Source organism: Bombus flavifrons, chromosome 7 (assembly GCF_040668555.2).
Source record: "Bombus flavifrons isolate JBK064 chromosome 7, iyBomFlav1_principal, whole genome shotgun sequence".
Classification (NCBI taxonomy): domain Eukaryota; kingdom Metazoa; phylum Arthropoda; class Insecta; order Hymenoptera; family Apidae; genus Bombus; species Bombus flavifrons.
The window spans coordinates 14,948,171-14,962,335 of NC_138448.1; the positions used below are offsets into that span (position 1 = coordinate 14,948,171).

The following is a 14,165-nucleotide window of genomic DNA, read 5'->3' on the forward strand; positions in this document are numbered from 1 at the left end:
ACGTATATTAGAAAGTATATCGAATCATTAAAAAATAAATGTATTCCGTAACATATTTGTACCGATATATACATCACTATACGATACTTGCGAAAGCTTGAAAGGTCATAACAAAATCTAAATTAATATTCGATTTCATGTATCATTTCCTCTAGGTACTTATTATATGTGTATGGTGTTTTCGTTGAAAAATACTGAATTATAATTTTACACGTTGTAGGATTAATATATAAAAGAATTTTACAGTATTTTGAGTCTTATAATATTTTACTGACAGCGGAGAGCCTAAACTTTCAGGTAGACTATCGTAATTTCCAACCAGATACAACTGATACTGTGTGAAAAGAACAGAATTACTAACTTTGACGACGTCTTATCGGTCAAAAATTACATGCAGATTAACTCAGGGGATATTCTTTTACAGATTAATATGATACTTTCACGCGTTAAATTCAGAAATACCGCTGGACCGTTGTCATTTCAGATTTTATTACTCAGATGAATAAAACTGATAATTAGAATTAATTTTAATTTCCTCGCTATCTTTCTTCATATACATGTGACAAAGTGTATAATATTTTTTTTTTAATTAAATAACTAGAAATAGAAATAGATGAGTCTTTATTTTTGTTTAAACATCGAATAATAATACGCGTTTAAGTAATAGTACACGTTTACCTATTCGTAAATATTGCACGAAAGAAAGAATTTGTCATACAGACAGATACATATTTAAAAATTATCTAAAGTGTGTGTCATCGTAGCTGTTAAAACGTAGCGTTATCTTTTCAAAATATCTAACGTTAATTTCCTTCTTTCTGCATAACATTTCACAATTCAATGAAGAACCATAAATCGATTATCGCATTGCCAACGACCTAACAAGACCAACGTTACGAGAATCAACACGTGTACCGGCCGTGTTGACGGAATTTGAAATTTTATCAGAAATTTCACGCAATTTACGATAACTTATAAGATATTGTACGCGTACAATTGCTTTGATTACTGCGTTCCTTCGTAAACAAGATTTCTGCCTGCAGAACGATTTCATCTCCTCTGTTTTGTTCCTGTAAGAACTGTTGCTTGCATTGTTCCTCGATTCAAAGAAAAACTCGATGAGCTTGAAAATGGAACAAAGAGAAAAAGTTAGTCAAGAGAAGCGTTGTAACAGAAATGGCTTTATCCTAACGGAAGACCGTCATGTGGCATATACGATACGCGTTCATCGCGTCACCACTTTCGCACGATGTTATAATTAAAATTACCGCCTGCATATTAACTGAAAATATAGTATTAATTTCTAGTTTGCCTTGTTATTATGCCAAAAATTGAAAAATCAATAGTAGACTATGGATGTGTATGTAAGTTTGTATTTTTGCGAACGTAACTAAAAAAACAGAATCTAAACGGAGATCTTTTCAACATCCTCGAAATATTATCACGAACGCTACGTTTTGGATAATTTTTATATTCCTACGATTTATATGCATCCCCAACGTTTTTGTATTTCTCATTGCAATAAACATGTTTTTCGATATTACAATAAATTCGGTGCATCGATAATGTTATCAGCCGAACCATCCATCAGTTATCTATGTATATCAGAGTATTAACTATGTATAACGATACATTGCTCCTCTATGAATATCATAAACCTAAATATACGTTCGAATTTCACAATCGCGTACACCTTTTACTCCAACTTTACGACTCGCCTTAACAAGGATTTCTCCGATCCAGCAAATAAACCGTACACCAACAACTAACTCGTCGCAGGCTCGAACAAATGTCAATACCATAAAACTTAAACCAATGTAATCTCTTTCAGAATTTAAACTTTCATCCATAACAAACGTCGGAACACGCGTACAATATTAAAAAAAAAAAAAAAGAAATCGATATTGACTAGACATCAGATGGGTAGAAACTATCGAGACAGGGGTGACAATTAATCCGGGGTTGCGGAACAGCGAAAAAAAGTTTGTCGGATCTAATTAAACGGCCGCCTTGCCGTGCGTTTCGCGCGTTTTAAACGTATTACCAGCATTTAATGGCACGTATCGATTTCGACAACGATGAATGGCATCGAGAACGCGGCGTGTTTCGGGGGCACAGAGGTATACAACGAGAAAGAGGAAGAGGAAGAGAAAGAGAAAGAGAGAGAGTAGGAGTAACAGACAGGGAGAGAGAGAGAGAGAGAGAGAGAATACACACGAGGGGACGAACGCTGCGGTCCGCGAATGACATTTCAGCCCGAACAGCGACGGAGACCGGAAAACCGGGAGGGGAAAAACAAATCTACGGGTCGCGCGAATGACGTTTCAACAGTGCGGCCGACTGGAGCAATTACTAACGGAATATTGCAATCATTACGTCTCTATCTCCCACGCAGGCTGTGCCTCTGTGCCTGTCTCGGTCCCGTTTCAAAAAAATGATCGCGTATCGATGTGACCGGGGTAGACAACCGCCTCGCGTTGCAGATCGAAAATCATTCGCGGAACGCCGCCAATCAAACCGTTTCCACGTGAAACTTGATTTCGGCTCTTCCCTCCGCCTCTGCCTCCTACGCCACGCGCGTCTCCACCCCCGCGGGCGCCCACGAAACGACGACAACCACCGAGCGTCGACGGCCTATCCGTTACCGCGCGCTCTATTCTTTTTGCGTTCCGTCGGCTCCATTTGTTTCGCGATTTCGATACGCGCGCCTGTACTCGATGGGACGCGTTAACCGAATGCCGGTCACCGTTCAGTTTGTTGTCGTTGCATTTCCCTAGTGTTAAACGACGAGCTTTTAACTGTATTGTCCGTAGTTTTGTGCGGGAGTGGCGGGGGGGGGGATCGATGTTTTGGGTTGCGTAGTAAGAAAGTATTTTCCGATTTACCGATGAAGAGTAGTAGTACAGATAAAATACAAAATATAAACCTCTTAGAGCGGAATTTCTGCTTAATCTGTGGGAAAAAGTTACTAATTAATTTTAGTTACTAAGTGACTTTATTAATTGCGACTAATAGGACAATTTTTGTTTTCGTGATAGTAATCGACGAGCTGTTAACTGCATATAGAAATAAAATTCCGCTACTAAGACCGATATTTTCCGATATTATAAGTGTTTCCTGGCTAAATAAAATACGATATTTTCCCTTGCAAAGAAGTAAACAGTCGATTTTTCATAAAAGGCATTTCTAATTAAGCATTCCATTAAGATCACGGAATTCTTTCTTCCTGCGCTTAACATAACATTCTAAATGTTACGGAGACTACATTCCTCACAAGAATGAAAACAGAGATTAATGAAATCATAGATGATACTTGAACACATAAAATGCAATACTTCTCGTTGTTTTATTAACATTCTGAACCTCTGAATGCTTAAAAATCAAACTTCGAATCAGTCCTCTAAAAGCTAACAGAAAAGAAGAATTTCGAACAAGAATGAGAACAGTCATCAATGAAATTATGAATTGTATGTAAAAATACAATATTTTTACTTGAAGATTTATACAATCTTCCTCGACGAAGAAGGAAATGGTCACTTTCCTAGAGAAAACCATTTTCAAGCATTTCATTAGAATTCTGAATGAATTCTTTTTGAAAAAATGATGAATGACTGGAACGTTTGAAAAGTAGTTATTAGTAGATGCATAACTAATAGATGTAATAAATAAATAAGTGTTGCACACAAATAGCTAACATTCTCATGACGTTACCGTAGCGTCGTCGGTCGTCATAACGTTAACATTCTAAATCTAAGTCGAACTGCAATTTTTCTCTGCAAATAAAAAAGATCGCGCAGAATTTAGCACACGAGTTATCAAGCAATATTACCAAGGTGGAAAAAATTCTGTTCATCGTAATTTGCAAGAAACATCCACGCGGCGGCACGATAATTTCGAACGATCGCGTAGGAACGATCACGCGCGACGGCTGATGAAAAGCGCGCGAACGCGATCGTTGCGAAGTGTCGCGTACAATCTGTCGTTCGCATCGAAGTATCTAAATATCTATCGAGACAGGACGATACGATGTTTTACACTGTCGCTGAAACGTCGTTCATTTGCGAACAGCGTTTTAAATGAACGATATCTCCGCAAGCGGCTGCCTCTTATCTGCTCCGATTATGATTATAAATCGATAACCCGCGGTAAGAATGTGAGTAAATGCACGTACACTACCGATCGTAAGTATTGTTCAAATACTTTTTTGCAAGTGTTCAAATACTTTTGCGAGTCACTGTGGGCCTATGTTTGTGTTTAGGCCTCTATGTTCTATCGCGATATTCTACCACGATATTCCATCACGCGTAGCCACGTTAATTGAAAAGAATAAAATCATTTCAACTCGATTTATTCGTAATTTTATAATTGAAACACATGTTGTCAGGAATAAGCAAATATCCGGATATTTTTAAACGATAGTATACATCGATTCGCGTGTGCTTCCCGGTAAATCGTGAGAACGACCGTCTCTTGAAACAGCGATATGTCTTTTTCTTTTATCAAAACCTCTCTGTACCTTTAGTTCTTCCTTTTTTTCTCTGTCGTTATTCGATGATAATTTCGTACAGTTGGAAATGAGACTAGATCGCGAATGGTATGCGGTTTATGCAAATTTCTCGCTACGTTCTCACGCTGATCCACGAATACCGCGGGACAGTCCGATTTTGCGTTATCCAAGATCTCTATTGAACGCAAATGTTTAAAAATATTTCGTAGGAATTTAATCGTAACATCGATGTCGCTGCTCGCCATTTTTTCATCCAAACGTAAACAATGTCCTATGACGTGTCTTCTTTCGTTTGTTCGAATTTTCCGCAAACCGACATAATTTCTGCCGTTTGTCTTTTTCATTGTATGTTTAAAGACACATCAGTTATTAGTGATCACAGGCAGAATGCTGGTTTTGAAATAAAACCAATATCTCTCAGAAAGTCTAGAACTTTCTTGCCGTAGTCTCCTTTTGGTAACACGTTGAACGAATTTGATGGGTCGTGGTTTGTATTTGGAACAGGTGATTAGGATATGATCGATAGAGTTTTGTACACAGCAAGTGTAACAAATGTTTGGTTCAGTTTTGATGATAAAACAGGAGCGTGTCCCATTTGTATGGAATATTGTACTGTTTTTGTTTGCGAAACATTTCGTATTTTATGTTAACAGTGTTCTTTATAGTTTTAGGAAAACGAATAAACGTATGGCCATACTTAACTAAAATTGAAATTAGAACTATGACATACTACTTTTGTTATTTATTCCTATTTGATTTATCAAACTATCGTATTAAATTAACACTGCATTTCATATATAAAAATGTATTATAAACTGACAGTATGCGCGTGACTACAAACGAATCTTATCATCGCTAGTCAGATGCCAAGAAATCAGAGTACTAGACAAGTATACCACGAAAAAATCGTCACAAAACTATGCCTCCGGTCAGTTTTTTTTTATTTGCCAGTGGTTAATGACCCGAATGGTCGGCCAAGGAATGTCTTCGCGTATTAATCAGTCCAAAAAATGTACAAAACAGCACGCTATTTTTCGTAACGGACCAGCTGATGCTATTTTTGTGTTTCCACAAAACGTGTTGCCGTTCGTATTCTTCAAGCGACGCGCGCCTCTCTAAAACGCATGATTTACACCGACCATCGGACGTGCCAACAGCTGATTCTCTGACACGCTTCTGTCTGAATCTATTCTGACCTGCTTAGTTAAAATATGCTATCTAGCATTTTTCGCCATTTTTCAATGTACGTTAAAATATTTAAAGTTCGCCCTTATTTATCTTTTAAGTAAAGTTAAGTATACGTGTTTCTTAGAGATCTAACAACAGTCTAATTGGTTTGTACGTATAAATTTCTAAGTGCTTTTCAGATGACTTTGCTAGATTATAATCTTCTATGTATCTATCATCTACCAAGTTAGATAGTTCCAAATTTAAACGCAGATATAACATTTTATTGTAGCAGTATGTTACCGTGGCAAGTAAGAAAATTCTTCAATTTCTCGACGAATTTTTCTACCTTTCACTTCTATTATCTCGCTATTTTTCTCTTTAATTTACATATTTAAAACTATGAATTAAAAACAATCCCAAGTGTTTTCTATATTAAAACACATACCTGGGATATTTAATCGTTACTTAATTGTTACGTTAACACGAACGTTCTTTCAATCGTTTACCGATTGTATCTTTCTAACGCTAAAAAGTATCTCAAGTTTATGTAATATACGAAAAAATCGTTACCGATATGCATGAATTTCCGCTTCGATTTTATGTTATATATTTTCTTCGAATATTAAAAATCTCCTTTGGACGCTAAAGCGTGAGCAAAATTGAAATATCAAAATTTGAAAGTCCCAGCAGCGTTAATAATACGTGCCTAAATTATCTGCCTGTGTACACGCGTATAATAATTATCCTATAGGGTATGAAACTCCGGCTCGACGAGATGACAAATAAATATTTTAAATTAGACAAGAAAAGACTGAGACGATAGAAAGAAAATAGCGAAAATACAATTTTCTCGGATATTTCGAAGTGACGGACAAAACATGTAACTAGTATCGGCAGTAATAATGTATAAGCATTGTATATGATGCGAAAAACCGCGTTATCGTTCGATAAACCGTGGCCGACTCTGTTATCCTCTTTCTTTCTGATTTTTCCCAGTAAAAATCTCGAGAACTTTCTCATAATCGCGGCCAATTTCGTACTGTAGAAGAAGTTTCGCACTTTTCATCGAGTGTGTACGTACTTTTCTTCGAGTTCTCGCGGCGAAAGGAATTTAATTTGTGGTTTTTTCTTTCTGCTCTTCTTTTGAAGCGGCGCGGATGGAATGCGATGCTCGATTAAGAAAAACCAAAATTAGACAGCGATGCAACAACTGTAATTATCGTGCTCTGAATTCTGATAAGATCATACACGTTCGTTATACATACATTGTTACATTCGGTGCACGAGTACTGTTAGACAGGCGGTTTTGTTTAGTTCGCTTTCGAATCGAACGGAATGTAAAATGTTCGTAAGAGTCAGCAATTACGTTGCGAGATATGAAAATGTATATTTAACAGCGAGTATCAGCGGCTAAATAAAGATTCACCGTGCTATAGAAAGGTATGATTTCGAGATTCAAAGCTAAGAGATGTAAAATACGGTTTCATCAACTCTGTAATGTTTCGATAAGTCTTTTGGGGTGTGAAACGTAGCGAAAATATATTTGCTATTTCGTACGGTATGAAATATCTGTGTTTAAGCGTTGGACAACTTTTGAACCGTTCAAATTTTGCAACGTTATAATCACTGGAATCCTAAGGTGTTATAGTTTTTGCACTTTCATTCAAAGAAGCAAAATTTTGTTCTGTATAACGATAACTTTGTAACGATATAATTTCCTTTGAGAATTTGTATATTTCAGGTTAAAATAAAATCACGTTATTGCGCAAGTGCGATAGATTTTTACGTTTTCAATATCGTATGAACTGCTTGGAAGGTAAACCGATCGACTCCATTATTTCTAAATTTCTAAATTTCATTAGTATTAATATTCTCAAAGAAAAAGATGATCTAGTTATATAAATTTATTCCTTGTTGGCGGATGACATAAACGCACACATGCACGACAGTGCATCGAATTCATTTGACAGTAAAGAACACGACAATAAGAAATATGAGAATTATTCGTCGAAGAAAACATGACTTTAATTTTCTTTTAAAATTAATTAATTTCTTTTACATTTAATCAAATAGATAAGATTTGTCTGAAACTTTAGATACTAACATGATCAGTACACTTGAATCTATTAGTAAGAATGATAATGAAATTTCAGTGTTTCGTATAACACGTATTTATAAAATATGTCTACAAGTGTTCGAACATCTTCCTCAGTCATTATCTAATAAAAATTGCCTAAAACGTAAATTTTCTAGTATCCTAATAGCTGAAAACACGTCAATTCTACATTAATTCCTTTTTCTCGTGAAAACTAAGATCGATCACGCAACTCGTGCGGTTCCGAGAGACAAGTTTCCTCGATCCCGCGACGACCAGTACGAAACGTATATAACTTTCTCGACGTCGAATTTCTCAACTCGACAAATACTGTTTCGCATAATATGTAACACAGCGTGTCAACGTAAAAAGGGCAATATGTGATACTACATCTGTAGCAACGCCTCGTATATCGTAACAGATTTTCCTGATTTATTCGGCCGCGTAGAAAGTGAATTCACGGAGAGTGTGGGCTCTAACTTCGCACGCGTTTCCCAAGCCGCTGCAACAATCGCGAACGCGGTTTTCGAAACGAACGAAAGTGCTTTCTAAACGTATCGTCATAATCGAACATTAACATCGATCGAACGTTACCATCGATTTCTTTTGTTGAAACGTGTAATCAATGAAAAGCTAATTCTAGCCCGCAAACTGAGTTATTTTTGTCATAAATGTAGAATATTTCATTTGGAAATCTCGAGCGAAGAAAATGATGAACCTTCTATAAAACAATAATGTTTATATTCAATATTTTGTCAACTAATTCCACGTTAAAATTATCTTCTCATTTGACTTTAGAATGAAATACGTGTTTTTGTCATTCGTCCTCTTGAACATTTTTTATATGTTAAGAATGTTAATGTGATCTAATATTACTAATACGATATGTAAACTGCCATCGTTTATAAATGGCATATCTTTGAATCTATCAGACCATTTTTTTTCCAAAAACTTCATGTTGAAATAATTTTTTTGCGGTCACAGAGTGATAAAACTTAGAAAATCAACAAAAATGAACTTGTCATATTTCCTTCATTTAACACGATAAAAGGAATACCGAATGTTTTTTAATTCTACATGATAATTAGATTTACGTAATAAAATAATTCTTCATGAAGTTAGATACAATAGGAGCGTGTTAAATGCTACTTAAAATGTAATAAACGTTAAATATCTACGTAAAACAGAATCGAGGGGCTCGTAACAAATTGGTCATAACAATTGGACGTTCGAAAAAAACTGCAAATACTCTAAACAGGACTTATGTATATCTAGAAGACTAGAAAAACTATGTTAAATAATTTATTACCAAGAAAGATGAAATATTCTTCAACAAGATACTCGTAAGGTTGCAGATAATAAAATGTCTGATTCTACCTAAATTTTTCTTAATTTTCGAATTAACTACAATTTTCCCAAACAATCTGATACTAGTAATCAATATTAAAAAAGATAAAAAAGAAAAGAAAGGAAGGAAAACAAAACAGAAAACTTCTCGCAACGATGAAGAAATCCAAACCGTCCGGATTTTGTTAAGAAACGATATTTTTATTGGCGTCACCCTGTATAAACCGCGCTGCCAACGATTTCCTCTGAAGATCTTCAATGTCACGTACGCGTCGATAACGTGAAAATCCGCGTGGGGACGCGGAACGCGCGTGCGGCAGCCACGGGACGCGGCAACTTCGTGGAAAATTCGCGGAACTTCCCGGAAAGCAATGAGCCGCGACAATTTCAACGCGTAACGATCGTTAAACGTCCAACGGTAGGTATATAACGTATGCGTGTATGTGCGTAGAACGAGACGGATGGACGCAATAGACGCGGGCAACGGAGAAACGACGACGGAAAAGACGTGGTAGAACAGAGACGGTTAAGGTTGCAGCGAGACAGATAGAGGGAGAGAGAAAGAGTACGCGATAGAGACGGTGTGCATGCGAGAGAGATAGATACAGACACGGTCGACGGTGCGAGAAGGAAAGTGCTACAGCACGCGACCTTCACGAAACGTCAAACGTCTATGCTGTTTAGCATGCAGGGCCGTACGACTGAAAGAGGTTCACCCACGCTCTCGCCCTCAAATACCTTTTCTCTCTTTCTCTCACAGAAACTAGACTATCATTTACCGATTCAAGATTCGCGGTGCTTTCCGCAACGTCGAGGAAATCGCATTTCGTCACTGTTACCATAATCTTGTAGAAACGGAACGACAGAACGTGATCTCCCGACGAACGAGAAATCGTAGGTGTATATGTATACGTATGAGCTTTCGAACCTAACAGTAGATGTTGATCGACTTTATCATTAGCGGACGACTGGTCTCGCGTGTCGGTTAAAATTGAACCGATCGTGGGCGAGCACGAGTCACAGGAATTTCGAGCTGTCAATAAACAGACGTGTCCGAGAGAAGCGACTCGAGGATGCAGAGAAACTTGTGTGACAGCGTGACACGCGAGACTAACCGTCCGATTCTCGCGGTTTGGAGGAGAATCATCTACCTGATACCCTACGAAGATTCTTTTCCTTCTCTGGTATTCAGAGAGATTTTTTTAATTTGTTATTTGGTCGCTCACCCGAAAAGCAGTGCTCACCGATCGCCCACTTGACTGGCGTCGTCTTCCAAAAATCTCGGCTTACTCTCCCGACGCACGTGTGATATTTTCGTCCCGCCGTTGGCGGCTCACGGAACACGCACTCTTTGCCTCACGTTTTCGCTTCAACACCAATCGAGACGCGTTTCGAACGAACCACGGGCTGCCTCGCGTTCTTTTCCTCGTTCGATTCGATCCGATCCAGCATGTCGTTCGTGACTGGTTTTTATACACGACGTTTCGTTCGCAATCGAACGCAAAACTCACTTGTCGCACGCTTGTCAGCGGCCAAGCCGCACCGTCGAGTATAGGTTAGGTAAGAAAGCTTGCTAGGTTAGGGAGCTTATTACGTACTGTTCCAGCCAACTTTTCGAAAGCTATCACTTTTGACGTCTCTCCGGTTGTCATTTCAAGAGATGCGTCGTCGATGCGTTTTTCACCAAGTTACTCATGTACGCTGTCTCATAATGTGTGTTGCCGACGCACTCCTCTCGATCCGTCACTTGACGATCTTCGACACTTTGCATCGAACCGCGTCCCGGCCACGAAATTCCACGGGAATCTTCCTCTACGTCAATGCTGCTTTTAATCGGTGACACGATCGACCGACGTTGCTTTCACGAGTGCGTTTAACTTTTGTTTACTTTTCTCCGCGTTTGAGCGCGCCGTTACCGCGCCGATATGCTTTTCCGATTGATTCGCGGCGCGTTACGCGATCGCGGATACGCGTTACTTTTTCAGATCTGCGACAGATCGTCGAGATATCCCTAGAATCGCACACTGTCGCTGTAATCGATTATCGTACTTCACTATTCACTTGTCACGTGTCTTCGTGTATCGATGCGCGGCGTAACGAATTTTTCCTGGCCAACCTATCGCTCGTGCCAAAAACGTTTTTGGAGTCGGTTTCCGGATCGTTCGAAATGATTCACGAGTGTTAATCAACGTGTACGATGCGTTCGCGATCTCGTGCGTGGTGAACACTTTGATTCGTAGCATGACAGTGACAAACAACGATTGTGTCGAAGTAATCGAAGAAATTGGCGAATCATAGACGGTTCGCGAATGCTTTGAAAAATTTGTTTGGCAAAAGTTAAACAGCACAAGGTCGATCAACGTCGAACGTGGTTACGATGCGTTGCGAGAAACGATTCACGATCCACTGGCGTCCGCGCCACGGGTAACTGTCAACCGTGGGATTTCACGTGTCTCGGGCGCGCTGTTCGGGCGACAGAGACGTTCTCTCGATGGGAAATCCAATGATCGTGCACGAGAGATCTATGAACGGGTGCAAAGTGCGTGTTCCGTGTCCTGCCGTGTGTTTGTATTCTTTTTCTTTTTCGCGTATCGGACGATGGAATCGAAGAAAATCGTAGCTGATACGGTGCTCTTTTTCTTTCTCTCTCTCTCTCTCTCTCTCCCTCTCTATCTATCTATCTGCTTTTTCCACGGGTATCGCTCGTGACAGCAAACAGCAGCGGCGACAACAACAACAACAGTAGCAGTAGCAGTCAATGTCGTGAAATGTAACAGGAACGGGCACGTACGAGGAAAAAAAACTTCTTTTTCACACCCCGGCAAAAGTGTTTCGTCGTAAAAAAAAAAATTGAAAAAAAGGAAATAAATAACGAGAAACGTGTAATCACAGATCGCTGCCGACAATTGCACGCACTTGGAGCCACGAATTCGAATGGACACTCGCATAGAAATATTTACCTTGCTACATGTAAAATGAATAGAGAGCCTGCCTGAATCGAACGAAGGAAGGCTCAACCGGCCCACTGTGACGTCGCCGGCCTACTGTCAGCTCAGCGCTCGCTCGGCCCCGCGGTCAACTAACCTACCGTGTTCGCCGCGCAGACTTTACCGACAAAATAAATCGATTCGGCACCGCCCACGAGCATAATTCGCCCACGATAAATCCTATTCGGTTATATAACTAATTTACGCAAAAGTTTCACGCCGATATCATTATTTAATAAATATCTAATGTTGTTTCGGTCGCTCGCTTGACTAGCGTAGTAGTCAGGTGTGAAACGCTCACGCGCACAGCCACACATACAGAGACGGCGCACGTTTCCCTCGCAGATCTCGCGATTCGTAGAGCCATAGGCGTCGTTGGACCAAAAAAACTCTTGTTCGTCGTGTTAAGGGTGGGAGGGGAGATCGTGTAAGAATATCAAACGCATTGACGTCTTACGCAGCACGGAAGGTAATTATTTCGGACGTACTTTGCCGCACGTCTGACCTCGAAATTAGAAATTTCGCACGGTTTGGACTGGCGTAGCTCGAATTTACGTGCGCGACAGAGACAGTATAGGAGTAAGATAGCGCGAGACAGCGCGTGTGCGTGCATACAAGAGAGAGGAAGATAGAAAGAGAAAGATAAAGAGATGCACAGACGGAACAGATATTCGCGTGCAATTCTGCCCCGATTTGTCACAGGTATTTTCCCCTTCCTCTTCCCTTTGTTACATCGCCTACGCAACATCGAGTCGAAGATGCTTTCCTAAAATTTATATGCAGATTTTTCTTTTCGCGTTAAGCTCGATAGTTTCGCGGGCTTTCAAAGGCTATCGTGAAACGTTGTCTCCCTCTCTAAAATCGATTCTCATTTTTCCATATTCGTATCGAATAAAAGTCCACGTATTTTTCCTAACCTTTCTTAAACCCTTTTTCTTAAGAAAGGGAGAGGGAGAGAGAGAGAGAGAGAGAGAGAGAGAGTGGGAGAGAGAAAGAAAGTAAGAAAAAGAAACAATCTTTTGTACAGGTATCGGAGAAAGGATCGGAAGGAGCTCAATACCACGAGAATCATATCGGAATACGAAGGGGACCTCGAACGCGCGACACGTGCGACTTCGAATTAGAAAAAGTAAACACGCGTTCGGCCAGGTGGCGCGGAATGTCGTTGCTATATCGATGTGCGGACTCCACGCGCGCAGGTAAGTACGTATACTTTTCGTGCAATATATAGTTGTTACGATACGTCTGGCTATATAGATTCTTAGGTAATACTAATTGCGTCCGACTGTCGACTACATCCGTAAAGCTCGCGGCAGCCGCGTGCGTGCTCGAGAGGGCGCGCGCGCGCGCGTGTTTGCTAGCGAGCCAGCTCGCGAGATCACGCGTCTATATACGCACACGTGGACCTGCACACAAGCACACCGCCGCGGGGAATAATTTCATTGTAGCTACTTTAATGCGATCGTCGCCGATAAATTATTCCTAGGCTGATAGCTCGTGATCGCCGCCGTAAGAACCGGAATTTACGGCGAGTCGTGCCGTCTCGGTTTAAACGCAAATCCATCGTGCAAATTGAATTGCCTCAATGTCAATAGTTTCTTCATCCGATGAAAGAAGGCCATGCGGTGGCACGTTAACGCACGTAATCCCCCCCAGCCATTCTTTTAATGGTGTTTCTCGATCGATCACGATGCAATTCTTTTATTTTCGACGTTTCCTTGCATAGCGTTAAACATAGAAAGGAATGCTCGAGATAACTGTAGTCGCGACACTTTTTAAGTTTGTATAGCATCCTCGCAACGATTAATAAATTATGCATTGTGTAGACTCGGAACTAGTTATGCATACTTTGGCTTTTTCAAATCTTTCTTCTTGTGTACACGTTGCACGAACATGAGTTATGAGCGTGCTATAGCGAAGCACATTTGATACGCCAACGCGAAGAACTCTGTGTGAATGGAATTACTTTGTTGCGATTTCCGTCAAATCAACCGAGTTTTTCCTTTATCGATCTTCATCGTTACACGCTGGGACGTAGAATCGCGCGTTACGTAGGTGT

At 39.9% G+C, this 14,165-nt stretch overlaps 1 protein-coding gene and 1 long non-coding RNA gene across 6 annotated transcripts in view; one reads left to right on the plus strand and one right to left on the minus strand.

Moving 5' to 3' along the window:
* Positions 1-12,174, minus strand: part of mamo (zinc finger protein 628-like) — a 100,798-nt gene extending 88,624 nt beyond the window's left edge. For 3 of the 4 annotated variants that reach the window (XM_069117346.1, XM_069117344.1, XM_069117348.1), the window contains exon 1: positions 12,080-12,174. The gene's annotated coding sequence lies outside the window, so the exon portion shown is untranslated. Of the gene's footprint in view, positions 1-10,345; positions 12,041-12,079 lie in introns of those variants that run through there. The other variant, XM_069117347.1, reaches the window with a different exon arrangement.
* A 155-nt stretch (positions 12,175-12,329) lies between these two features.
* The window catches only part of LOC138181945 (uncharacterized), a 111,890-nt gene continuing 110,054 nt past the window's right edge, over positions 12,330-14,165 (plus strand). Inside the window, exons 1-2 of one of the 2 annotated variants that reach the window (XR_011173651.1) lie at positions 12,330-12,808; positions 13,134-13,305. This is a non-coding gene — a long non-coding RNA (uncharacterized LOC138181945). The remainder of the gene's footprint in view (positions 12,809-13,133; positions 13,306-14,165) is intronic. The other variant, XR_011173650.1, reaches the window with a different exon arrangement.